At 54.9% G+C, this 25,200-nt stretch overlaps 1 long non-coding RNA gene across 11 annotated transcripts in view; it reads right to left on the bottom strand.

The window, feature by feature from the left end:
- LOC129527934 (uncharacterized) overlaps positions 1–25,200 on the bottom strand; it is a 52,486-nt gene that overhangs the window by 4,268 nt on the left and 23,018 nt on the right. For 8 of the 11 annotated variants that reach the window (XR_010131870.1, XR_010131878.1, XR_010131872.1 and 5 more), the window contains 8 exons: positions 20,029–20,086; positions 19,703–19,935; positions 16,223–16,280; positions 15,897–16,129; positions 12,637–12,694; positions 12,311–12,543; positions 8,640–8,697; positions 8,314–8,546 (listed from right to left, as the gene is read on the bottom strand). This is a non-coding gene — a long non-coding RNA (uncharacterized lncRNA). Of the gene's footprint in view, positions 1–8,303; positions 8,547–8,639; positions 8,698–12,300; positions 12,544–12,636; positions 12,695–15,896; positions 16,130–16,222; positions 16,281–19,692; positions 19,936–20,028; positions 20,087–25,200 lie in introns of all 11 variants that reach the window. The other 3 variants (XR_010131876.1, XR_010131871.1, XR_010131875.1) reach the window with 3 other exon arrangements.

Below are 25,200 nucleotides of genomic sequence, written 5' to 3'. Positions count from 1 at the left end.
AAGCCCAAACCCTGGGCCCCGGGCCCTGACCCTGAAGCCCTAACCCTGGGCCCCGGTCCCTGACCCTGAAGCCCTAACCCTGGGTCCCGGGCCCGGACCCTGAAGCCCTAACCCTGGGCCCCGGTCCCTGACCCTGAAGCCCTAACCCTGGGCCCCGGGCCCTGACCCTGAAGCCCAAACCCTGGGCCCCGGCCCTGACCCTGAAGCCCTAACCCTGGGCCCCGGGCCCTGACCCTGAAGCCCTAACACTGGGCCCCGGGCCCTGACCCTGAAGCCCTAACCCTGGGCCTCGGGCCCTGACCCTGAAGCCCTAACCCTGGGCCCCGGGCCCTGGCCTTGAAGCCCTAACCCTGGGCCCCGGGCCCTGTCCCTGAAGCCCTAACCCTGGGCCCTGGGCCCTGACCCTAATGCCCTAACCCTGGGCCCCGGGCTCTGACCCTAAATCCCTAACCCTGGGCCCCGGGCCCTGGCCCTAAAGCCCTAACCGTGGGCCCCGGGCCCTGGCCCTAAATCCCTAACCCTGGCCCCGGGCCCTGGCCCTAAAGCCCTAACCCTGGGCCCCAGGCACTGACCCTAAAACCCTAACCCTGGGCCCTGGGCCCTGACCCTAAAACCCTAACGCTGGGCCCTCTCCCTAAAACCCTAACCCTGGGCCCTGACCCTAAAACCCTAACCCTGGGCCCTGACCCTAAAACCCTAACCCTGGGCCCTGACCCTAAAACCCTAACCCTTCGCCCTTACCCTAAAACCCTAACCCTAACCCTAGTGAGCCTAGACCACACATTGCACTCCAGCCTGGGTGACAGAGCATGACTCTGTCTCAAAAAAAAAAAAAAAAGAAAAAAAGACAGAGAAAAGAAAGCCAACAAGACACCATTAGGCAACCCATTGTCAGGTTATGGGAGTTTGAAAAGGAAAATAGAGAAAGGAGAAGAAAGCTTATTTAAAGAATGGCTGAAGACTGCCTAAATCATGGGAAAGATTTACACATCTAAATCCATGAAGCTTAAAGATTCCTAAAGAGGTTCAAACCAAATAGATACTCACCAAGTCACAATATAATCAAATAGTCAAAAGTTAAAGAAACTTTGCAGGTCAGGACAGAATCGAATAATACATTCAAAGTGCTGAAAGAAAAAAAGTGCCAGCAACTAATACTATGTCTGACAAAGCTGTCCTTCAGAAAGAAAAAAGAAATAACGTGCTTCCTCGACAAACAAAGCTGAGGGCATTCAGGACCACTAGGTCTACCTTAAAAAAATGCTTAACGGAGTTTTTCAAGTAAAAATGAATGAAGTTGGGAGCAGTGGCTCATGCCCGTAATCCCATTTTGGGAGGCTGAGGTGGGTGGATCACCTGAGGTCGGGAGGTCAAGACCAGCCTGGCCAACATGGCAAAACCCCACCCCCAGTAAAAATACAAAAAATTAGCCAGGTATGAAGGCCACTGAGATCGTGCCACTGCACTCCAGCCTGGGTGACAAGAGTCAAACTACATTTCAAAAACAAAAAAACAAACAAAAAAAACAAAACTTGAGGCCTGGTCTTCTGCTCCTCTCCAACCCCCACTTCTCTGGGCCCAAGCCACCTGGGCTGAGGAGGGGGTGAGGTGTGAGCCCCTGCCAGGAACTCCCTGCCCGGACCAAGTACTCGGCCCCCAGGCCTGCATTCAGTGAGGCCTCCCGTGGCGTCAGCATGTTCGTGTGGAGGAATGTGGAAGGTCACTCTGTGGCCGTGTTCCCCTGGTACTCCATCCCCTTCCTGACCCCTCCCTGCAGCCACACGAGGCCCAGCAACCTGCCAGTTACTCAGTGGCCTCCAACCAGAGAAAACAACCTGCCAAGTTGGCAGCTGTTGCTCATGAGCATCCACCAGGTGGCACAGGGAGTGTTGACCCTGGGCGGCCTCCTGGAGCCACCTGCCCTGAAAGCCCAGGGCCCGCAACCCCACACACTTTGGGGGTGGTGGAACCTGTTAAAAGCTCACCTCCCACCATGGAGGAGGAGCCCTGGGCCCCTCAGGGGAGTCCCTGCTGGACAGTGAGACAGAGAATGACCATGATGATGCTTTCCTCTCCATCATGTCTCCTGACACCCAGTTGCCTCTACCACTCAGATGATGTCAGGCCCAGTCCCTCAGTGCCCTGCGCAAGGAACAGGACTCATCTTCTGAGAAGGATGGACGCAGCCCCAACAAATGGGACAAGGACCACATCGGTGGCCCATGAGTGGCGGTCATGATCTTCAGCAAGCGGCACCAGGCCCTGGCAGGGCGCACCAGGGTCACTCCAACCAGGATATCCGGACCGTCAGCCAGATGCTGACTCTGGCCCAAAGACTTCTACTCAGTATGGAGCTCCAGGCCACTTTGCAGCCCCTGGTGAGGGAGGTGTACATACCATGAATTGTGGGACCTTCAGAGCTTTTCACTTTTCGGAAAATAGCTCCTGTTGGGGCTACAAGATGGAGTGTGAAGAGGGCCTTGGGCCACAGGGAGGTGCCTGTGGACTAGGGGGAGTTCATGCACCCCTTCTTTCCCCAGAGGGGCTGGACTCAGGTGAGTATAGGGGTGGGGGCTCCTGCACTCCGACACAGGCAGCGGGAGGGTTTTCTCCCCATTCCCTCTGCACTCCCAACTTGAGCTATACTTTTTAAGAAAGTGATTCACCCTGCCTTTGCCCCCTTCCCCAGAACAGAACACGTTGATCATGGGCGATATTTTTCATTGTGCCAAACAGTTGCCATGACCGTCATTAAACCTGTTTAACACCAAATAATAAGGAAAATAAAATAAAAAATTCGGGCTTGGTGCAGAAACTCACCCCAAATAAATCACCTACCAAAATATTTACATAATGGTGGAAATATTCCAAAATTCAATATTTTGGGATTTATACACAAAAGATAAACAAATTAGAGGCCAAGAGGCTGCCAGAAGGGAAAAACGGGGCCTGGGAAGGCTGTTGTGAGGAATGAGCTGGGCCTAAAGAGGCCACTGGCAGGCGGGAGCTGGGCCTGCCGAAGCGGCCGAGAGGCAGGAGCTTTGGACTCGGGAGGCCGCAATGAGGCGAGAGCTAGCTGGGCATGGAGAGTCCGCTGTGAGTCCGCTGTGAGTCCGGGCCCGTGCAGGCCTTCGAGAGGCAGGAGGCCGGGCCTGCAAAGGCCCACTGGAGGTCAAGTTCTGGGCCTGAAGAGGCCACCAAAAGTCAAAAGCGGGGCCTGGGAAGGCCGCCAAGAGCCATGAGCTGGTCTGGGCTGAAAGAGGCCACTGGGAGGCAGGAGGAGCTGGGCCTGGAGAGGCTGACTCGAGGAAGTTTTGCACCTGGAGAGGCCGCCGAGAGGACGGAGCTGGGCCCGGGGAGGCCGACTTGCTGCTCTTCCGGGCCCAATTCCAGGCCGACTTGACGACAACTTGGGCCTGCTGGGAGCTGGGCAGGAGCTGAGTCCAAAGACGTTGTTGGGAGGCCAGAGTCAGGCCTGCAGACGCAGCCGGGAGGAAGAGCTGGGCCCGGAGAGGATGCCGGGAGGCTGCAAGTGGGTCTGGAGAGGCCGATTTGAGGAGGCCCGGCCTCCGCCTCCCGCATGGCGGCCTCTGCAGGCATAGCTGTTTCTCCTGGCTGCATCTCCCGCCTCCCAGCAAACAAGCTTTTTTGGCTCAGCTCCCGCCTGCGTTTGTAGACCCCGAAGTTTCTGCAACCAAGCTCTTCAGACCCACATCCCACCTCCCAGTACCTGAACAGTCCCAGCTCCGGCTGGAGAACAGAGTCTGTAGGCCACGCTGTTGCCTCCCAGGGGAGTCTCCAAGCCCAGCTCTCACCCCACCACGACCTCCCAGGCCCAAGTCGCTGCCTGCCTCACAGCAGCCCGCGTGCGACCCTGCTCCTCCCTCACGGTGGCCTGTTGAGGCAGGGGCTCACGCTGACCTCTCTCAGCGTGGGAGGGGCCGGTGTGAGGCAAGGGGCTCACGCCGACCTCTCTCAGCGTGGGAGGGGCCGGTGTGAGGCAAGGGCTCACGCCGACCTCTCTCAGCGTGGGAGGGGCCGGGGTGAGGCAAGGGGCTCACGCTGACCTCTCCCAGCGTGGGAGGGGCCGGTGTGAGGCAAGGGCTCACGCTGACCTCTCTCAGCGTGGGAGGGGCCGGTGTGAGGCAAGGGCTCACGCTGACCTCTCTCAGCGTGGGAGGGGCCGGTGTGAGACAAGGGCTCAGGCTGACCTCTGTCAGAGTAAGAGGGGCCCGTGTGAGGCAAGGGGCTCATGCCGACCTCTCTCAGCGTGGGAGGGGCCGGTGTGAGGCAAGGGCTCACGCTGACCTCTCTCAGCGTGGGAGGGGCCGGTGTGAGGCAAGGGGCTCACGCTGACCTCTCTCAGTGTGGGAGGGGCCGGTGTGAGGCAAGGGGCTCACGGTGAACTCTCTCAGTGTGGGAGGGGCCGGTGTGAGGCAAGGGCTCACGCTGACCTCTCTCAGCGTGGGAGGGGCCGGTGTGAGGCAAGGGCTCACGCTGACCTCTCTCAGTGTGGGAGGGGCCGGTGTGAGGCAAGGGGCTCATGTTGACCTCTCTCAGCGTGGGAGGGGCCGGTGTGAGGCAAGGGCTCACGCTGACCTCTCTCAGCGTGGGAGGGGCCGGTGTGAGGCAAGGGGCTCACGTTGACCTCTCTCAGCGTGGGAGGGGCCGGTGTGAGGCAAGGGCTCACGCCGACCTCTCTCAGCGTGGGAGGGGCCGATGTGAGGCAAGGGGCTCACGCCGACCTCTCTCAGCGTGGGAGGGGCCGGTGTGAGGCAAGGGGCTGACGCTGACCTCTCTCACCGTGGGAGGGGCCGGTGTGAGGCAAGGGCTCACGCCGACCTCTCTCAGCGTGGGAGGGGCCGGTGTGAGGCAAGGGGCTGACGCTGACCTCTCTCACCGTGGGAGGGGCCGGTGTGAGTCAAGGGCTCACGCCGACCTCTCTCAGCATGGGAGGGGCCGGTGTGAGGCAAGGGCTCACGCTGACCTCTCTCAGCGTGGGAGGAGCCAGTGTCAGGCAAGGGGCTCACGCTGACCTCTCTCAGCATGGGAGGGGCCGGTGTGAGGCAAGGGCTCACGCTGACCTCTCTCAGCGTGGGAGGAGCCAGTGTGCGGCAGGGGCTCATGCCTCTGGGCAGGGTACCAGAGGCATGGGCATCAACAGGCCACCGTGAGGGAGGAGCTGGGCCGCATGCGGGCTGCTGGGAGGCAGGCAGGGACTTGGCCCCAGGTGGCCGCTGTGGGGGCAAGAGCTGGGCCTGGAGAGGCCCCTGGGAGGCAAGAGCGGGACCTGCAGAGGCCGTTCTCCAACCATTGCTGGGCCCGTACAGGCCACCGGGTGGCAGGAATGAGGCCCAAAGAACTTGGCTGGAGAAAGTTCGTGACCTACAAAGGCGGTTGGGAGCTGGGCAGGAGTTGAGCCAAAAGAGCTTGCTTACTTGCTGGGAGGCATGGCTGGGAGATGCCGACTTCAGGACAACTTGGGCCTGCAGAGGTCACCGGGAGGCCCAAGCTTGGCGTGGAGGAGCCCACCGACCGGAGACCATTTGGGTCCTGCAGGTGCCATTGGAGGGCAGGAGCTCATCGTGGAGGGGGCACCGTGAGGCCTGACCTGGGCCTGGGGAGCTTGGCTTGAGGAAGCTGTGGGCCGACCAAGGACGCCAGGAGATGGGTAGGCACTGAGTCCAAAGAGGTTGTTGAGAGGCAGGAGTCAGGCCTGGAGACGCAGCCAGGAAGAGGAGCTTGGCCCGGAGAGGACGCCTGGAGGGTGCAAGTGAGTCTGGAGAGGCCGACTTGAGGAGGTTCTCAGCCCGGAGAGGCCGCCGGAAGGGAAAAACTGGGACTGGAAAGGCTGTTGTGAGGAATGAGCCCCATGGGCCTGAAGAGGCCACTGGCAGGCGGGAGCTGGGTGTGTAGAAGCTGCTGAAAGGTTGGGAGCTTGGCTTGGGGGGTCCACAGTGAGGCAGATGCTGGGCCTGAAGAATCTGCTTAAAAAGATTTAAGCACATTTACATTTATTAGGCACTTTATTTCCATTATTACATATATATAAATATATATACGTATTATATATCCAATATATAATAAAATGATTATACAACTCACCATAATGTAGAATCAGTGGGTGTGTTAAGCTTGTTTTCCTGAAACTGGATGGTCCCACCTGAGCGTGATGGGAGAAAGTGACAGATCAATAGGTACTAGATACTCATAAGCACAGCGCAACCTAGATCCCTCACATGCACGGTTCACAACAGGGTGCGTTCTCCTATGAGAATCTAATGCTGCTGCTCATCTGAGAAGGTGGAGCTCAGGCGGGAATGTGAGCAAAGGGGAGTGGCTGTAAATACAGACGAAGCTTCCCTCACTCCCTCACTCGACACCACTCACCTGCTGTGTGGCTCCTTACGGCTCCATGGCTCAGGGGTTGGGGACCCCTGCTCAAGTGCATCCAAAGCGACCCTTCCCACACCAGTCTTCATAGTAGTCAAGGGCAGCAATCACTTAGCCCCCAAGGCATGTGCCTCAGCTGGCATTTCATCACAATCAACAGTAAGTGGAAGCTTGAGACACTGTGAGGTCACTTCCTGGAAATCACCCTAACACTGGGCCCTGACCCCAAAACCCTAACCCTGGGCCATGACCCTAAAACCCTAACACTGGGTCCTGACCCTAAAACCCAAACCCTGGGCCCTGACCCTAAAACCCTAACCCTGGGCGCTGACCCTAAAAACCTAACCCTGGGCCCAGGCCCTGACCCTAAAACCCTAACCCTGGGCCCTGGCCCCGACCCTAAAACCCTAACCCTGGGCCCTGGCCCTGAGCCTAAAACCCTAACCCTGGGCCCTGGCCCTGACCCTAAAACCCTAACCCTGGGCCCTGGCCCTAAAACCCTAACCCTGGGCCATGACGCTAAAACCCTAACACTGGGTCCTGACCCTAAAACCCTAACCCTGGGCCCTGACCCTAAAACCCTAACCCTGGGCCCTGACCCTAAAAACCTAACCCTGGGCCCAGGCCCTGACCCTAAAACCCTAACCCTGGGCCCTGGCCCCGACCCTAAAACCCTAACCCTGGGCCCTGGCCCTGAGCCTAAAACCCTAACCCTGGGCCCTGGCCCTGACCCTAAAACCCTAACCCTGGGCCCTGGCCCTAAAACCCTAACCCTGGGCCATGACGCTAAAACCCTAACCCTGGGTCCTGACCCTAAAACCCTAACCCTGGGCCCTGACCCTAAAACCCTAACCCTGGGCCCTGACCCTAAAAACCTAACCCTGGGCCCAGGCCCTGACCCTAAAACCCTAACCCTGGGCCCTGGACCTGAACCTAAAACCCTAACCCTGGGCCCTGACCCTAAAACAACCCTAACTTTGGGCCCTGGCCCTGACCCTAAAACACCCCTAGCCCTGGGCCCTGGCCCTGACCCTAAAACAACCCGAACCCTGGGCCCTGACCCTTAAACAACCCTAACCCTGGGCCCTGACCCTAAAACAACCCTAACCCTGGGCCCTGACCCTAAAACAACCCTAACTCTGGGCCCTGACATTAAAACAACCCTAACCCTGGGCCCTGGCCCAAATTGTAATGAGGTCTGTTGGGCAAAATTCCATATAAGCATAGTATAAATTAATAAAGCAAATCGTGATAAATTAGTACGATTCACTTTCTGGAGTTTCTGACAATAAAAGTAAGGAAAATGCAGAACACAAAGACAGAGAGTAAAAAGAGAAATTAGGAAAGCTTTCTTCATGTTTAATAGGAAGACACTGGCCGTGTTCGTGCAGCGGCAGTATGTCGTGACATGACATACCTTGGAGAGAAGTTAACAGATGAGGAAGTTGATAAAAATCATCAGAGAAGCAAAATACTGGTAGCGACACTCAAGGAAACCACGAAATTTCCATAACTTATGTCAGCAAAGTGGGAATATTGTACAGTGTGTGTTGAAGTTCCTATACAACATTGTTTATCTGCCGTTTGTTTGTTTGTAAGGAATGTATATACTAAAAGTTCTTCCTGCTGTCAAAAGAATATGTGTGAATAAGTCATTTTAACTTATTCTTCTGTTTTTCTTTTATCTTCCTGCCATCATCCCACAGCCTTACTTTAGAAATTTTTTCTTTAGAAAATTGAACAAGTGCTCCTTGTGGTGGCACATACCTCGAGGATGGGAGGCAGGGGTGGAAGGGTCACTTGAGGCCATTAGTTTGACACCAGCCTGGCCAACAAAGTGAGACCCCATGTCTGCAAAACAATTTAAAAATTAGCCAAGTATCGTCATGTATACCTACAGTCCCAGCTACCTCAACTTACGGAGAAAGTTCAGGGCCTGGAGAGAAGGCTGGGCGGCAGGAGCTGGGTCTAAAGAGGCCATTGTAACGATGGAGCTGTGCCTGTGGAGGCTGTTGTGAGGCAGTAGGCTCATCTGTGGAGACTGCCGTGAGGTAGGGTATGGGCCTCAATAGGCCATTGTGAGTCATGAGCTTGGTCTGTAGAGGCTGACTGGAGAGAGTTCTGGGCCTGGCGAGGCTGCCGGGAGGTAGGAGCTGGGCCAAAAGATTTAAGCACATTTACGTTTATTAGGCACTTCATTTCCATTATTACACTGGAATATATAATAAAATAATTATAGAACTCACCATAATGTAGAATCAGTGGGCGTGTTCAGCTTGTTTTCCTGAAACTGGATGGTCCCACCTGAGCGTGATGGGAGAAAGTGACAGATCAATAGGTATTAGATTCTCATAAGCACAGCGCAACCTAGATCCCTCACATGCACGGTTCACAACAGGGTGCGTTCTCCTATGAGAATCTAATGCTGCTGCTCATCTGAGAAGGTGGAGCTCAGGCGGGAATGTGAGCAAAGGGGAGTGGCTGTAAATACAGACGAAGCTTCCCTCACTCCCTCACTCGACACCACTCACCTGCTGTGTGGCTCCTTACGGCTCCATGGCTCAGGGATTGGGGACCCCTGCTCAAGTGCATCCAAAGCGACCCTTCCCACACCAGTCTTCATAGTAGTCAAGGGCAGCAACCACTTAGCTCCCAAGGCATGTGCCTCAGCTGGCATTACATCACAATCAACAGTAAGTGGTAGCTTGAGTCACTGTGAGGTCACTTCCTGGAAATCACCCTAACCCTGGGCCCTGACCCTAAAACCCTAACCCTGGGCCCTGACCCTAAAACCCTAACCCTGGGCCCTGACCGTAAACACCTAACCCTGGGCCCAGGCCCTGACCCTAAAACCCTAACCCTGGGACATGGCCCTGAGCCTAAAACCCTAACCCTGGGCCCTTGCGCTGAGCCTAATACCCTAACTGTGGGCCCTGGCCCTGACTGTAAAACCCTAACCATGGGACCTGGCCCTAAAAGAACCCTAACCCTTGGACCTGGCCGTGACCCTAAAACAAGCCTAAACCTGGGCCCTAGCCCTGACCCTAAAACAACCCTAACCCTGGGCCCTGACCCTAAAACAACCAAAACCCTGGGCCCTCACCCTGAAAAAACCCTAACCCTGGGCCCTGACCCTGAAACAACCCTAACTCAGGGCCCTGATCCTGAAACAACCCTAACACTGGGCCCTGGCCCTGACCGTACAACAACCCTAAACCTGGGCCCTGGCCCTGACCCTAAATCAACCCTAAACCTGGGCCCTGGCCCTGACCCTTAATTAACCCTAACCCTGGGCCATGGCCCTGAGCCTAAAACCCTAACCCGAGGCCCTGGCCCTGAGCCTAAAACCCTAACTCTGGGCCCTGACCCTAAAATAACCCTAACCCTGGGCCCTGGCCCTGAACCTAAAAAAAGCCTAACCCTGGGCCCTGGCCCTGACCCTAAAACAACCCTAACCCTTGGCCCTGGCCCTGACCCTAAAACAACCCTATCCCTGGGCCCTGGCCCTGACCCTACAGCAAGCCTAACCCTGGGCCCTGGCCCTAACCCTAAAACAAGCCTAACCCTGGGCCCTGGCACTAAAACAAGCCTAACCCTTGGCCCAGGTCCTGACCCTAAAACAACCTTAACCCTGGGCCCTAGCCCTGACCCTAAAACAAGCCTAACACTGGGCCCTGGCCCTGACCCTAAAACAAGCCTAACCGTGGGCGCTCGACCTGACCCTAAAACAAGCCTAACACTAGGCCCTGGCCCTGACCCTAAAACAACCCTAAACGTGGGCCCTGGCCCTGACCCTAAAACAACCCTATCCCTGGGCCCTGGCCCTGACCTAAAACAACCCTAACCCTGGGCCCTGGCCAGACCCTAAAACAACCCTAACCCTTGGCCCTTGCACTAAATCAACCCTAAACCTGCGCCAAGGACCTGACCCTAAAACAACCCTAACCCTGGGCCCTGACCCTGAAACAACCCTAACCCAGGGCCCTGACCCTGAAACAACCCTAACCCTGGGCCCTGACCTTGAAACAACCCTAACCCTGGTCCCTGACCCTGAAACAACCCTATCCCTGGGCCCTGACCCTAAAACAACCCTAACCCTGGGCCCTGACCCTAAAACAACCAAAACCCTGGGCCCTCACCCTGAAAAAACCCTAACCCTGGGCCCTGACCCTGAAACAACCCTAACTCAGGGCCCTGATCCTGAAACAACCCTAACACTGGGCCCTGGCCCTGACCGTACAACAACCCTAAACCTGGGCCCTGGCCCTGACCCTAAATCAACCCTAAACCTGGGCCCTGGCCCTGACCCTTAATTAACCCTAACCCTGGGCCATGGCCCTGAGCCTAAAACCCTAACCCGAGGCCCTGGCCCTGAGCCTAAAACCCTAACTCTGGGCCCTGACCCTAAAACAACCCTAACCCTGGGCCCTGCCCCTGACCCTAAAACAAACCTAACACTGGGCCCTGGCCCTGACCCTAAAACAACCCTAACCCTGGGCCCTGGTCCTGACCCTAAAACAACCCTAACCCTGGGCCCTAGCCCTGACCCTATAACAACCCTAACCCTGGGCCCTGGCCCTGACCCTAAAACAACCCTAACCATGGGCCCTGGCCCTGAGCCTAAAACAACCCTAACCCTGGGCCCTGGCCCTGACTCTAAAACACTAACCCTGGGCCCTGGCCCTGAGCCTAAAACCCTAACCCTGGGCCCTGACCCTGATCCTAAAACCCTAACCCTGGGCCCTAGCCCTGAGCCTAAAACCCTAACCCTGGGCCCTGGCCCTGAGCCTAAAACCCTAACCCTGGGCCCTGGCCCTTACCCTAAAACCCTAACCCTGGGCCCTGACCCTGATCCTAAAAATCTAATCGTGGGTCCTGACCCTAAAACAACCCTACCCTGGGCCCTGACCCTAAAACAACCCCAACCCTGGGCCCTGACCCTAAAACAACCCTAACACTGGGCCCTGACCCTAAAACAACACTAACCCTGGGCCCTGACCCTAAAACAACACTAACCCTGGGCCCTGACCCTAAAACAACCCTAACCCTGGGCCCTGACCCTTAAACAACCCTAACCCTGGGCCCTGACCCTAAAACAACCCTAACCCTGGGCCCTGACCCTAAAACAACCCTAACTCTGGGCCCTGACATTAAAACAACCCTAACCCTGGGCCCTGGCCCAAATTGTAATGAGGTCTGTTGGGCAAAATTCCATATAAGCATAGTATAAATTAATAAAGCAAATCGTGATAAATTAGTACGATTCACTTTCTGGAGTTTCTGACAATAAAAGTAAGGAAAATGCAGAACACAAAGACAGAGAGTAAAAAGAGAAATTAGGAAAGCTTTCTTCATGTTTAATAGGAAGACACTGGCCGTGTTCGTGCAGCGGCAGTATGTCGTGACATGACATACCTTGGAGAGAAGTTAACAGATGAGGAAGTTGATAAAAATCATCAGAGAAGCAAAATACTGCTAGCGACACTCAAGGAAACCACGAAATTTCCATAACTTATGTCAGCAAAGTGGGAATATTGTACAGTGTGTGTTGAAGTTCCTATACAACATTGTTTATCTGCCGTTTGTTTGTTTGTAAGGAATGTATATACTAAAAGTTCTTCTTGCTGTCAAAAGCATATGTGTGAATAAGTCATTTTAACTTATTCTTCTGTTTTTCTTTTATCTTCCTGCCATCATCCACAGCCTTACTTTAGAAATTATTTCTTTAGAAAATTGAACAAGTGCTCCTTGTGGTGGCACATACCTCGAGGATGGGAGGCAGGGGTGGAAGGGTCACTTGAGGCCATTAGTTTGACACCAGCCTGGCCAACAAAGTGAGACCCCATGTCTGCAAAACAATTTAAAAATTAGCCAAGTATCGTCATGTATACCTACAGTCCCAGCTACCTCAACTTACGGAGAAAGTTCAGGGCCTGGAGAGAAGGCTGGGCGGCAGGAGCTGGGTCTAAAGAGGCCATTGTAACGATGGAGCTGTGCCTGTGGAGGCTGCTGTGAGGCAGTAGGCTCATCTGCGGAGACTGCCGTGAGGTAGGGTATGGGCCTCAATAGGCCATTGTGAGTCATGAGCTTGGTCTGTGGAGGCTGACTGGAGAGAGTTCTGGGCCTGGCGAGGCTGCCGGGAGGTAGGAGCTGGGCCAAAAGATTTAAGCACATTTACGTTTATTAGGCACTTCATTTCCATTATTACACTGGAATATATAATAAAATAATTATAGAACTCACCATAATGTAGAATCAGTGGGCGTGTTAAGCTTGTTTTCCTGAAACTGGATGGTCCCACCTGAGCGTGATGGGAGAAAGTGACAGATCAATAGGTATTAGATTCTCATAAGCACAGCGCAACCTAGATCCCTCACATGCACGGTTCACAACAGGGTGCGTTCTCCTATGAGAATCTAATGCTGCTGCTCATCTGAGAAGGTGGAGCTCAGGCGGGAATGTGAGCAAAGGGGAGTGGCTGTAAATACAGACGAAGCTTCCCTCACTCCCTCACTCGACACCACTCACCTACTGCGTGGCTCCTTACGGCTCCATGGCTCAGTTATTGGGGACCCCTGCTCAAGTGCATCCAAAGCGACCCTTCCCACACCAGTCTTCATAGTAGTCAAGGGCAGCAACCACTTAGCTCCCAAGGCAAGTGCCTCAGCTGGCATTACATCACAATCAACAGTAAGTGGTAGCTTGAGTCACTGTGAGGTCACTTCCTGGAAATCACCCTAACCCTGGGCCCTGACCCTAAAACCATAACCCTGGGCCCTGACCGTAAAACCCTAACCCTGGGCCCTGACCCTAAAACCCTAACCCTGGGCCCTGACCGTAAACACCTAACCCTGGGCCCAGGCCCTGACCCTAAAACCCTAACCCTGGGACATGGCCCTGAGCCTATAACCCTAACCCTGGGCCCTTGCGCTGAGCCTAATACCCTAACTGTGGGCCCTGGCCCTGACTGTAAAACCCTAACCATGGGACCTGGCCCTAAAGAACCCTAACCCTGGGACCTGGCCGTGACCCTAAAACAAGCCTAAACCTGGGCCCTAGCCCTGACCCTAAAACAACCCTAACCCTGGGCCCTGGCCCTGACCCTAAAACACTCCTAACCCTGGGCCGTGGACCTGACCCTAAAACAACCCTAACCCTGGGCACTGACCCTAAAACAACACTAACCCTGGGCACTGACCCTAAAATAACCCTAACCCTGGGCCCTGGCCCTGAACCTAAAAAAAGCCTAACCCTGGGCCCTGGCCCTGACCCTAAAACAAGCCTAACCGTGGGCGCTCGACCTGACCCTAAAACAAGCCTAACCCTAGGCCCTGGCCCTGACCCTAAAACAACCCTAAACGTGGGCCCTGGCCCTGACCCTAAAACAACACTATCCCTGGGCCCTGGCCCTGACCTAAAACAACCCTAACCCTGGGCCCTGGCCAGACCCTAAAACAACCCTAACCCTTGGCCCTTGCACTAAATCAACCCTAAACCTGCGCCAAGGACCTGACCCTAAAACAACCCTAACCCTGGGCCCTGACCCTGAAACAACCCTAACCCAGGGCCCTGACCCTGAAACAACCCTAACCCTGGGCCCTGACCTTGAAACAACCCTAACCCTGGTCCCTGACCCTGAAACAACCCTATCCCTGGGCCCTGACCCTAAAACAACCCTAACCCTGGGCCCTGACCCTAAAACAACCAAAACCCTGGGCCCTCACCCTGAAAAAACCCTAACCCTGGGCCCTGACCCTGAAACAACCCTAACTCAGGGCCCTGATCCTGAAACAACCCTAACACTGGGCCCTGGCCCTGACCGTACAACAACCCTAAACCTGGGCCCTGGCCCTGACCCTAAATCAACCCTAAACCTGGGCCCTGGCCCTGACCCTTAATTAACCCTAACCCTGGGCCATGGCCCTGAGCCTAAAACCCTAACCCGAGGCCCTGGCCCTGAGCCTAAAACCCTAACTCTGGGCCCTGACCCTAAAACAACCCTAACCCTGGGCCCTGGCCCTAACCCTAAAACAAACCTAACACTGGGCCCTGGCCCTGACCCTAAAACAACCCTAACCCTGGGCCCTGGTCCTGACCCTAAAACAACCCTAACCCTGGGCCCTGGCCCTGACCCTATAACAACCCTAACCCTGGGCCCTGGCCCTGACCCTAAAACAACCCTAACCATGGGCGCTGGCCCTGAGCCTAAAACAACCCTAACCCTGGGCCCTGGCCCTGACTCTAAAACACTAACCCTGGGCCCTGGCCCTGAGCCTAAAACCCTAACCCTGGGCCCTGACCCTGATCCTAAAACCCTAACCCTGGGCCCTAGCCCTGAGCCTAAAACCCTAACCCTGGGCCCTGGCCCTGAGCCTAAAACCCTAACCCTGGGCCCTGGCCCTGAGCCTAAAACCCTAACCCTGGGCCCTGACCCTGATCCTAAAAATCTAATCGTGGGTCCTGACCCTAAAACAACCCTACCCTGGGACCTGACCCTAAAACAACCCCAACCCTGGGCCCTGACCCTAAAACAACCCTAACACTGGGCCCTGACCCTAAAACAACACTAACCCTGGGCCCTGACCCTAAAACAACCCTAACCCTGGGCCCTGACCCTAAAACAACCCTAACCCTGGGCCCTGACCCTTAAACAACCCTAACCATGGGCCCTGACCCTAAAACAACCCTAGCCCTTGGTCCTGACCCTAAAACAACCCTAACTCTGGGCCCTGACATTAAAACAACCCTAACCCTGGGCCCTGGCCCAAATTGTAATGAGGTCTGTTGGGCAAAATTCCATATAAGCATAGTATAAATTAATAAAGCAAATCGTGATAAATTAGTACGATTCACTTTCTGGAGTTTCTGACAATAAAAGTAAGGAAAATGCAGAACACAAAGACAGAGAGTAAAAAGAGAAATTAGGAAAGCTTTCTTCATGTTTAATAGGAAGACACTGGCCGTGTTCGTGCAGCGGCAGTATGTCGTGACATGACATACCTTGGAGAGAAGTTAACAGATGAGGAAGTTGATAAAAATCATCAGAGAAGCAAAATACTGCTAGCGACACTCAAGGAAACCACGAAATTTCCATAACTTATGTCAGCAAAGTGGGAATATTGTACAGTGTGTGTTGAAGTTCCTATACAACATTGTTTATCTGCCGTTTGTTTGTTTGTAAGGAATGTATATACTAAAAGTTCTTCTTGCTGTCAAAAGAATATATGTGAATAAGTCATTTTAACTTATTCTTCTGTTTTTCTTTTATCTTCCTGCCATCATCCCACAGCCTTACTTTAGAAATTTTTTCTTTAGAAAATTGAACAAGTGCTCCTTGTGGTGGCACATACCTCGAGGATGGGAGGCAGGGGTGGAAGGGTCACTTGAGGCCATTAGTTTGACACCAGCCTGGCCAACAAAGTGAGACCCCATGTCTGCAAAACAATTTAAAAATTAGCCAAGTATCGTCATGTATACCTACAGTCCCAGCTACCTCAACTTACGGAGAAAGTTCAGGGCCTGGAGAGAAGGCTGGGCGGCAGGAGCTGGGTCTAAAGAGGCCATTGTAACGATGGAGCTGTGCCTGTGGAGGCTGCTGTGAGGCAGTAGGCTCATCTGCGGAGACTGCCGTGAGGTAGGGTATGGGCCTCAATAGGCCATTGTGAGTCATGAGCTTGGTCTGTAGAGGCTGACTGGAGAGAGTTCTGGGCCTGGCGAGGCTGCCGGGAGGTAGGAGCTGGGCCAAAAGATTTAAGCACATTTACGTTTATTAGGCACTTCATTTCCATTATTACACTGGAATATATAATAAAATAATTATAGAACTCACCATAATGTAGAATCAGTGGGCGTGTTCAGCTTGTTTTCCTGAAACTGGATGGTCCCACCTGAGCGTGATGGGAGAAAGTGACAGATCAATAGGTATTAGATTCTCATAAGCACAGCGCAACCTAGATCCCTCACATGCACGGTTCACAACAGGGTGCGTTCTCCTATGAGAATCTAATGCTGCTGCTCATCTGAGAAGGTGGAGCTCAGGCGGGAATGTGAGCAAAGGGGAGTGGCTGTAAATACAGACGAAGCTTCCCTCACTCCCTCACTCGACACCACTCACCTGCTGTGTGGCTCCTTACGGCTCCATGGCTCAGGGATTGGGGACCCCTGCTCAAGTGCATCCAAAGCGACCCTTCCCACACCAGTCTTCATAGTAGTCAAGGGCAGCAACCACTTAGCTCCCAAGGCATGTGTCTCAGCTGGCATTACATCACAATCAACAGTAAGTGGTAGCTTGAGTCACTGTGAGGTCACTTCCTGGAAATCACCCTAACCCTGGGCCCTGACCCTAAAACCCTAACCCTGGGCCCTGACCCTAAAACCCTAACCCTGGGCCCTGACCGTAAACACCTAACACTGGGCCCAGGCCCTGACCCTAAAACCCTAACCCTGGGACATGGCCCTGAGCCTAAAACCCTAACCCTGGGCCCTTGCGCTGAGCCTAATACCCTAACTGTGGGCCCTGGCCCTGACTGTAAAACCCTAACCATGGGACCTGGCCCTAAAAGAACCCTAACCCTGGAACCTGGCCGTGACCCTAAAACAAGCCTAAACCTGGGCCCTAGCCCTGACCCTAAAACAACCCTAACCCTGGGCCCTGGCCCTGACCCTAAAACACTCCTAACCCTGGGCCGTGGACCTGACCCTAAAACAACCCTAACCCTGGGCACTGACCCTAAAACAACACTAACCCTGGGCACTGACCCTAAAATAACCCTAACCCAGGGCCCTCGCCCTGAACCTAAAAAAAGCCTAACCCTGGGCCCTGGCCCTGACCCTAAAACAACCCTAACCCTTGGCCCTGGCCCTGACCCTAAAACAACCCTATCCCTGGGCCCAGGCCCTGACCCTACAGCAAGCCTAAACCTGGGCCCTGGCCCTAACCCTAAAACAAGCCTAACCCTGGGCCCTGGCACTAAAACAAGCCTAACCCTTGGCCCAGGTCCTGACCCTACAACAACCTTAACCCTGGGCCCTAGCCCTGACCCTAAAACAAGCCTAACACTGGGCCCTGGCCCTGACCCTAAAACAAGCCTAACCGTGGGCGCTCGACCTGACCCTAAAACAAGCCTAACCCTAGGCCCTGGCCCTGACCCTAAAACAACCCTAAACGTGGGCCCTGGCCCTGACCCTAAAACAACCCTATCCCTGGGCCCTGGCCCTGACCTAAAACAACCCTAACCCTGGGCCCTGGCCAGACCCTAAAACAACCCTAACCCTTGGCCCTTGCACTAAATCAACCCTAAACCTGCGCCAAGGACCTGACCCTATAACAACCCTAACCCTGGGCCCTGACCCTGAAACAACCCTAACCCAGGGCCCTGACCCTGAAACAACCCTAACCCTGGGCCCTGACCTTGAAACAACCCTAACCCTGGTCCCTGACCCTGAAACAACCCTATCCCTGGGCCCTGACCCTAAAACAACCCTAACCCTGGGCCCTGACCCTAAAACAACCAAAACCCTGGGCCCTCACCCTGAAAAAACCCTAACCCTGGGCCCTGACCCTGAAACAACCCTAACTCAGGGCCCTGATCCTGAAACAACCCTAACACTGGGCCCTGGCCCTGACCGTACAACAACCCTAAACCTGGGCCCTGGCCCTGACCCTAAATCAACCCTCAACCTGGGCCCTGGCCCGGACCCTTAATTAACCCTAACCCTGGGCCATGGACCTGAGCCTAAAACCCCAACCCGAGGCCCTGGCCCTGAGCCTAAAACCCTAACTCTGGGCCCTGACCCTAAAACAACCCTAACCCTGGGCCCTGGCCCTGACCCTAAAACAAACCTAACACTGGGCCCTGGCCCTGACCCTAAAACAACCCTAACCCTGGGCCCTGGTCCTGACCCTAAAACAACCCTAACCCTGGGCCCTGGCCCTGACCCTATAACAACCCTAACCCTGGGCCCTGGCCCTGACCCTAAAACAACCCTAACCATGGGCGCTGGCCCTGAGCCTAAAACAACCCTAACCCTGGGCCCTGGCCCTGACTCTAAAACACTAACCCTGGGCCCTGGCCCTGAGCCTAAAACCCTAACCCTGGGCCCTGACCCTGATCCTAAAACCCTAACCCTGGGCCCTAGCCCTGAGCCTAAAACCCTAACCCTGGGCCCTGGCCCTGAGCCTAAAACCCTAACCCTGGGCCCTGGCCCTTACCCTAAAACCCTAACCCTGGGCCCTGACCCTGATCCTAAAAATCTAATCGTGGGTCCTGACCCTAAAACAACCCTACCCTGGGCCCTGACCCTAAAACAACCCCAACCCTGGGCCCTGACCCTAAAACAACCCTAACACTGGGCCCTGACCCTAAAACAACACTAACCCTGGGCCCTGACCCTAAAACAACACTAACCCTGGGCCCTGACCCTAAAACAACCCTAACCCTGGGCCCTGACCCTTAAACAACCCTAACCCTGGGCCCTGACCCTAAAACAACCCTAACCCTGGGCCCTGACCCTAAAACAACCCTAACTCTGGGCCCTGACATTAAAACAACCCTAACCCTGGGCCCTGGCCCAAATTGTAATGAGGTCTGTTGGGCAAAATTCCATATAAGCATAGTATAAATTAATAAAGCAAATCGTGATAAATTAGTACGATTCACTTTCTGGAGTTTCTGACAATAAAAGTAAGGAAAATGCAGAACACAAAGACAGAGAGTAAAAAGAGAAATTAGGAAAGCTTTCTTCATGTTTAATAGGAAGACACTGGCCGTGTTCGTGCAGCGGCAGTATGTCGTGACATGACATACCTTGGAGAGAAGTTAACAGATGAGGAAGTTGATAAAAATCATCAGAGAAGCAAAATACTGCTAGCGACACTCAAGGAAACCACGAAATTTCCATAACTTATGTCAGCAAAGTGGGAATATTGTACAGTGTGTGTTGAAGTTCCTATACAACATTGTTTATCTGCCGTTTGTTTGTTTGTAAGGAATGTATATACTAAAAGTTCTTCCTGCTGTCAAAAGAATATGTGTGAATAAGTCATTTTAACTTATTCTTCTGTTTTTCTTTTATCTTCCTGCCATCATCCCACAGCCTTACTTTAGAAATTTTTTCTTTAGAAAATTGAACAAGTGCTCCTTGTGGTGGCACATACCTCGAGGATGGGAGGCAGGGGTGGAAGGGTCACTTGAGGCCATTAGTTTGACAGCAGCCTGGCCAACAAAGTGAGACCCCATGTCTGCAAAACAATTTAAAAATTAGCCAAGTATCGTCATGTATACCTACAGTCCCAGCTACCTCAACTTACGGAGAAAGTTCAGGGCCTGGAGAGAAGGCTGGGCGGCAGGAGCTGGGTCTAAAGAGGCCATTGTAACGATGGAGCTGTGCCTGTGGAGGCTGTTGTGAGGCAGTAGGCTCATCTGCGGAGACTGCCGTGAGGTAGGGTATGGGCCTCAATAGGCCATTGTGAGTCATGAGCTTGGTCTGTAGAGGCTGACTGGAGAGAGTTCTGGGCCTGGCGAGGCTGCCGGGAGGTAGGAGCTGGGCCAAAAGATTTAAGCACATTTACGTTTATTAGGCACTTCATTTCCATTATTACACTGGAATATATAATAAAATAATTATAGAACTCACCATAATGTAGAATCAGTGGGCGTGTTCAGCTTGTTTTCCTGAAACTGGATGGTCCCACCTGAGCGTGATGGGAGAAAGTGACAGATCAATAGGTATTAGATTCTCATAAGCACAGCGCAACCTAGATCCCTCACATGCACGGTTCACAACAGGGTGCGTTCTCCTATGAGAATCTAATGCTGCTGCTCATCTGAGAAGGTGGAGCTCAGGCGGGAATGTGAGCAAAGGGGAGTGGCTGTAAATACAGACGAAGCTTCCCTCACTCCCTCACTCGACACCACTCACCTGCTGTGTGGCTCCTTACGGCTCCATGGCTCAGGGATTGGGGACCCCTGCTCAAGTGCATCCAAAGCGACCCTTCCCACACCAGTCTTCATAGTAGTCAAGGGCAGCAACCACTTAGCTCCCAAGGCATGTGCCTCAGCTGGCATTACATCACAATCAACAGTAAGTGGTAGCTTGAGTCACTGTGAGGTCACTTCCTGGAAATCACCCTAACCCTGGGCCCTGACCCTAAAACCCTAACCCTGGGCCATGACCCTAAAACTCTAACACTGGGTCCTGACCCTAAAACCCTAACCCTGGGCCCTGACCCTAAAACCCTAACCCTGGGACATGGCCCTGAGCCTAAAACCCTAACCCTGGGCCCTTGCGCTGAGCCTAATACCCTAACTGTGGGCCCTGGCCCTGACTGTAAAACCCTAACCATGGGACCTGGCCCTAAAAGAACCCTAACCCTGGGACCTGGCCATGACCCTAAAACAAGCCTAAACCTGGGCCCTAGCCCTGACCCTAAAACAACCCTAACCCTGGGCCCTGGCCCTGACCCTAAAACACGCCTAACCCTGGGCCCTGGACCTGACCCTAAAACAACCCTAACCCTGGGCACTGACCCTAAAACAACACTAACCCTGGGCACTGACCCTAAAATAACCCTAACCCTGGGCCCTGGCCCTGACCCTAAAAAAAGCCTAACCCTGGGCCCTGGCCCTGACCCTAAAACAACCCTAACCCTGGGCCCTGGCCCTAACCCTAAAACAAGCCTAAACCTGGGCCATGGCCCTGACCCTAAAACAAGCCTATCCCTGGGACCTGGCCCTGACCCTAAAAGAACCCTAACCCTGGGCCCTGTCCTTGACCATAAAACAAGAATAATCCTGGGCCCTGGCCCTGACCCTAAAACAAGCGTATCCGTAGGCCCTGGACCTGACCCTAATACAAGCCTAATACTTGGCCCTGGCCCTGACCCTAAAACAAGCCTAAACCTGGGCCCTAGCCCTGACCCTAAAACAACCCTAACCCTGGGCCCTGGCCCTGACCATAAAACAAGCCTATCCCTGGGCCCTGGACCTGACCCTAAAACAACCCTAACCCTGGGCCCTGGACCTGACCCTAAAACAACCCTAACCCTGGGCACTGACCCTAAAACATCCCTAACCCTGGGTAATGACCCTAAAATAACCATAACCCTGGGCCCTGGCCCTAACCCTAAAACAACCCTAACCCTGGGCCCTGGCCCTGACACTGAAACAACCCTTACCCTGGACCCTGGCCCTGACCCTAAAACAACCCTAACACTGGGCCCTGGCCCTGACACTGAAACAACCCTTACCCTGGGCCCTGGCCCTGACCCTAAAACACCCCTAAACCTGGGACCTGTCCCGGACCCTAAAACAACCCTGATGCTGGGCCCTGGCCCTGACCTAAAACAACCCTAACCCTGGGCCCTGGCCATGACCCTAAAACAACCCTAACCCTGGGCCCTGGCACTAAAATAAGCCTAACCCTGGGCCCAGGTCCTGAGCCTAAAACGACCCTAACCCTGCGCCTTGGCCCTGACGCTAAAACAACCCTAACGCTGGGCCCTGGCCCTGACCCTAAAACAACCCTAATCCTGGGCCCTGGCAATGACCCTAAAACAAGCCTAACCCTGGGCCCTGGCCCTGACCCAAAAACAAGCCTAACCCTGGGCCCTGGCTCTGACCCTAAAACAAGCCTAACCCTGGGACCTGGCCCTGACCCTAAAACAACCCTAACCCTGGGCCCTGTCCCTGACCCTAAAACAACCCTAACCCTCGGCCCTGGCCCTGACCCTAAAACAACCCTAATCCTGCGCCCTGGCGCTGACCTAAAACAAGCCTAACCCTGGGCCCTGGCCCTGACCCTAAAACAACCCTAACCCTGGGCCCTGGCAGTAAAACAAGCCTCACACTGGGCCCAGGTCCAGACCCTAAAACAACCCTAACCCTGGGCCCTGGCCCAGACCCTAAAACAGGCCTAACCCTGGGCCCTGGCCCTGACCCTAAAACAACCCTAACCCTGGGCCCTGGCCCTGACACGGAAACAACCCTCACCCTGGACCCTGGCCCTGACCTTAAAACAACCCTAACCCTGGGCCCGGGCACTGACCCTAAAACAACCCTAATCCTGGACCCTGGCCCTGACCTAAAACAACCCTAAACCTGGACCCTGTCCCTGACCCTAAAACAACCGTAAACCTGGGCCCTGGCACTAAAACAAGACTAACACTGGGCCCAGGTCCTGACCCTAAAACAACCCTAACCCTGGGCCCTGGCCCTGACCCTAAAACAAGCCTAAGCCTGGGCCCTGGCCCTGACCCTAAAACAACCCTAACCCTGGGCCCTGTCCCTGACCCTAAAACAAGCCTAACGCTCGGCCCTGGCCCTGACCCTAAAACAAGCCTAACCCTGGGCCCTGGCCCTGTCCCTAAAACAAGCCTAAACCTGGGCCCTAGCCCTGACCCTAAAACAACCCTAACCCTGGGCCCTGGCCCTGACCCTAAAACAACCCTAACCCTGGGACCTGGCCCTGACCTAAAACAACCCTAACACTGGGCCATGGCCCTGACCTAAAACAACCCTAAACCTGGGCCCTGGCCCTGAACCTAAAACAAGCCTAACCCTGGGCCCTCGCCCTGACCCTAAAAAAACCCTAACCCTGGGCCCTGGCCCTAACCCTGACCCTAAAACAACCCTAACCCTGGGACCTGGCTCAGACCCTAAAACAAGCCTAACCCTGGGCCCTGGCCCTGACCCTAAAACAAGCCTAACCCTGGGCCCAGGTCCTGACCCTAAAACAATCCTAACCCTGGGCCCTGGCCCTGACCCTAAAACAACCCTAACCCTGGGCCCTGGCCCTGAACTTAAAACAACCCTAACCCTGGGCCCTGGACCTTACCCTAAAACAACCCTAAACCTTGGCCCTGGCCCTGACCCTAAAACAACCCTAACCCTGGGCCCTGGCCCTGACCCTAAAACAAGCCTAACCCTGGGCCCTGGCCCTGACCCTAAAACAACCCTAACCCTGGGCCCTGACACTGACCCTAAAACAAACCTATCCCTGGGCCCTGACCCTGACCCTAAAATAAACCCAACCATGGGCACTAACCCTAAAACAATCCTAACCCTGGGCCCTGACCCTAAAACAACCCTAACCCTGGGACCTGGCCCTGACCTAAAACAACCCTAACCCTGGGCCCTGGCCCTGACCTAAAACAACCCTAACCCTGGGCCCTGGCCCTGACCCTAAAACAAGCCTAACCCTGGGACATGGCCCTGACCTAAAACAACCCTAACGCTGGGCCCTGGCCCTGACTTAAAACAACCCTAACCCTGGGCCCTGGCCCTGACCCTAAAACAACCCTAACCCTGGGCCCTGGCACTAAAACAAGCCTAACCCTGGGCCCAGGTCCTGACCCTAAAACAACCCTAACCCTGGGCCCTGGCCCTGACCCTAAAACAACCCGAACCCTGGGTCCTGGCCCTGAACCTAAAACAAGCCTAACACTGGGCCCTGGCCCTGACCCTAAAACAAGCCTAACCCTGGGCCCTGGCACTGACCCTAAAACAACCCTAACCCTGGGCCCTGTCCCTCACCCTAAAACAACCCTAACCCTGGGCCCTGGCCCTGACCCTAAAACAACCCTAACCCTGGGCCCTGGCCCTGACCCTAAAACAACCCTAATCCTGCGCCCTGGCGCTGACCTAAAACAAGCCTAACCCTGGGCCCTGGCCCTGACCCTAAAACAACCCTAACCCTGGGCCCTGGCAGTAAAACAAGCCTCACACTGGGCCCAGGTCCAGACCCTAAAACAACCCTAACCCTGGGCCCTGGCCCAGACCCTAAAACAGGCCTAACCCTGGGCCCTGGCCCTGACCCTAAAACAACCCTAACCCTGGGCCCTGGCCCTGACACGGAAACAACCCTCACCCTGGACCCTGGCCCTGACCTTAAAACAACCCTAACCCTGGGCCCGGGCACTGACCCTAAAACAACCCTAATCCTGGACCCTGGCCCTGACCTAAAACAACCCTAAACCTGGACCCTGTCCCTGACCCTAAAACAACCGTAAACCTGGGCCCTGGCACTAAAACAAGACTAACACTGGGCCCAGGTCCTGACCCTAAAACAACCCTAACCCTGGGCCCTGGCCCTGACCCTAAAACAAGCCTAAGCCTGGGCCCTGGCCCTGACCCTAAAACAACCCTAACCCTGGGCCCTGTCCCTGACCCTAAAACAAGCCTAACGCTCGGCCCTGGCCCTGACCCTAAAACAAGCCTAACACTGGGCCCTGGCCCTGTCCCTAAAACAAGCCTAAACCTGGGCCCTAGCCCTGACCCTAAAACAACCCTAACCCTGGGCCCTGGCCCTGACCCTAAAACAACCCTAACCCTGGGACCTGGCCCTGACCTAAAACAACCCTAACACTGGGCCATGGCCCTGACCTAAAACAACCCTAAACCTGGGCCCTGGCCCTGACCCTAAAACAAGCCTAACCCTGGGCCCTCGCCCTGACCCTAAAAAAACCCTAACCCTGGGCCCTGGCCCTAACCCTGACCCTAAAACAACCCTAACCCTGGGACCTGGCTCAGACCCTAAAACAAGCCTAACCCTGGGCCCTGGCCCTGACCCTAAAACAAGCCTAACCCTGGGCCCAGGTCCTGACCCTAAAACAATCCTAACCCTGGGCCCTGGCCCTGACCCTAAAACAACCCTAACCCTGGGCCCTGGCCCTGAACTTAAAACAACCCTAACCCTGGGCCCTGGACCTTACCCTAAAACAACCCTAAACCTTGGCCCTGGCCCTGACCCTAAAACAACCCTAACCCTGGGCCCTGGCCCTGACCCTAAAACAAGCCTAACCCTGGGCCC

The sequence above is a fragment of the Gorilla gorilla genome, chromosome 19 (genome assembly GCF_029281585.2).
Source record: "Gorilla gorilla gorilla isolate KB3781 chromosome 19, NHGRI_mGorGor1-v2.1_pri, whole genome shotgun sequence".
NCBI lineage: Eukaryota > Metazoa > Chordata > Mammalia > Primates > Hominidae > Gorilla > Gorilla gorilla.
The sequence above is the reverse complement of the archived record's forward strand: the minus strand, read 5'-3'. Positions and strand labels throughout refer to the sequence as shown.